General features: G+C 54.8%; 1 protein-coding gene and 1 long non-coding RNA gene across 2 annotated transcripts in view; one reads left to right on the forward strand and one right to left on the reverse strand.

Moving 5' to 3' along the window:
* LOC144220488 (uncharacterized) overlaps positions 1-946 on the forward strand; it is a 17333-nt gene extending 16387 nt beyond the window's left edge. The window contains exon 3 of the long non-coding RNA XR_013331750.1: positions 745-946. This is a non-coding gene — a long non-coding RNA (uncharacterized LOC144220488). The remainder of the gene's footprint in view (positions 1-744) is intronic.
* ESRRB (estrogen related receptor beta) overlaps positions 1-2166 on the reverse strand; it is a 106893-nt gene that overhangs the window by 1544 nt on the left and 103183 nt on the right. The window lies entirely within an intron of this gene.

Below are 2166 nucleotides of genomic sequence, written 5' to 3' on the forward strand. Positions count from 1 at the left end.
CGGCTGGAGGACAGGGAGGCAGTGAAGGAGGATGCTGTTGTGAGTTCTCTGAAAGTCCAGAGGAGGGCTCTGGATTCAGGCACAAATTGGGGGTGCAAATGAAATTTACCTAAATCCCAGCAGGACAGGTGCTGACAGCTGGGTCACAGCGGGGTCTGAGTTGAAGCAAAGGCAATTTACCGGAACCCATTCCCCGGCCTCAGGGAAAATATCCTGCCTTCTTCTGACTCTCCTTAAAGATCTCGAGCCACCACACTGCACTGCAGTGTCTGATGCCTGCCAGAGGTGGGAAGGGAAGGGTGCATATGGATCAAGTAAACCGAAAGCTCTGGGTAGGCTGCCCAGAAGGCGGGGGCGAGGCTCCAGAGTTCCTCAAAAGAGCGGGGCAATTCTTTGCGTGCCGAGTTAGTTTAGGTACCAGACTGCCAAGGGCAGCTGTTCCAACAGACTGACCCCAGTGACTGCTTCTGACCTTCTGGACCCACACTCAGCCCTGCCTCTGGGGTCCTGCCTTCTCCTCTTGGGAGAAAAGCAGAATGAGGAAGATAAGGTTCTCAAATCTTAGATGCTGTGTTATTTTGGCCAAGCTACTTAGGCTCTCTGAGGTTGTTCCTTCATCTGTAAAATGGGGCAAATCTCTCCTACCTCATAGGGTAGTGGTGAGGGTTAAAAGAAATAGCACCTTCCCAGGCACTTAGTAAACACCTAATGAACGTACCGGGGCGTTACTGGTCCCCTACCCAGGACTCGTCCACCTTGCCGGAGCAGTGGGGACGCCTTTGCCACCAGGAGATGGAGCATGGCCCCGTTCCTGCACTCTCGGCTGCTTCCAGAATGTGCGCTCAAGATGTGCTGGTCCCTGTAAGGCTGGGACACAGGTGACCAGACCCCCTGCCTCCCGCCAACTTCCTTTCCCCCTCCTCCCACCCTCCCCAAGGAGGCCACAATTGGCAGCTGCCTTCAACCAAAAATGAAATAAAATAACATTGCAAGATTAATTTCTTTGCAATCCATCAGCGAGTCTGTATCGATGGCATTGATAAACTGTTAATTACAAAATCAATGGCTATGAATTTTTTCTGCTGTCAGGGAGCCTTGGAGATGGGACTCGGGGTGAACGACGGCCAGCAGGCTCCTGAGGGGCTGTGGTTTGGGGCCCCAGCCTGTCCCTGCCGTGCTTCGCTCTTCTGCCTAGGGCAAGCCCCCGAGCCACATCCCACGCCCTCAGCCTCAGCAGTGGCACCCAGGCCACCACCAGGACCACCCCAGCCCTCTCCTGGCACCTGTCTCTCCTCCAGCCAACACACTGCCCGACCGGGGGGCCTTCCTACCTTGCTGCACAGCCTCTCATGGCCCCTGGACCGACCCTATTGCAACCCAATCCCTTCCTAGACCCGGAGCATCTGGTCTGACCCCAACCTACCTTTCTGGCCTTACCCACAGCAAGCCTAGGCTCTCCCCCGTTTCCTGCCCAAAGCTGATTGCTCGACTCCGCGACCAGGGCTGTGAGTGTCACAAACTCCTCTTTCCCTGTTCTGAACTACTTGTACCTGCACACAAGCCACAGGATGGCCTGGGAGGAGCCCCCGGGGCCAGAAGCACAGGTTCCTGGAACTCCATCCCCCGTGACAGCGTGTGCTCAGATGAAGCTTGATCCGGCCGAAGCTCCCAATGGGCTCGTGTCACCAAACCAGTGTCAGTCCTCAGGTGCTGTGTGCGCCTGTGTGTGTGTACGCATCTGCAAGCGTGTGCACGTTTATTTGCACACACGCGTATGTGTGCCTGTGTTGATGCATGTGTGTTCACGTGTGCATGTGTATTTGTGAGCATGTAGTGCATGTGTGCCCATATCTGTATGTGTGCATGTGTGTGTGTATTTGTGAGCATGCCTGTGTATATGCACCTGTGCATGTGCGTCTGTGTCCATATCTGTGTATTTGTGAGCCTGTGTGTGCAGCTGTATGTGTGCACACATGCAGGTGTCTACATTTGTGTTCATGTCTGTGTATATGTGTGTACATGCCTGTATTTGCACACATGCATGTCTTCACATGTACGTGTATGCCTGTGCACATGTGCGTGTGCATGCGTGTGCGATCAGGACAAGAGCCAAGCTAAAGCGCCATCTGAAAGCCGTCACAGACTGACGCTGGGGGGGGGGGGGGC

Source organism: Crocuta crocuta, unplaced genomic scaffold, assembly GCF_008692635.1.
Source record: "Crocuta crocuta isolate KB4526 unplaced genomic scaffold, BGI_CrCroc_1.0 scaffold186, whole genome shotgun sequence".
Taxonomy (NCBI): Eukaryota; Metazoa; Chordata; class Mammalia; order Carnivora; family Hyaenidae; genus Crocuta; species Crocuta crocuta.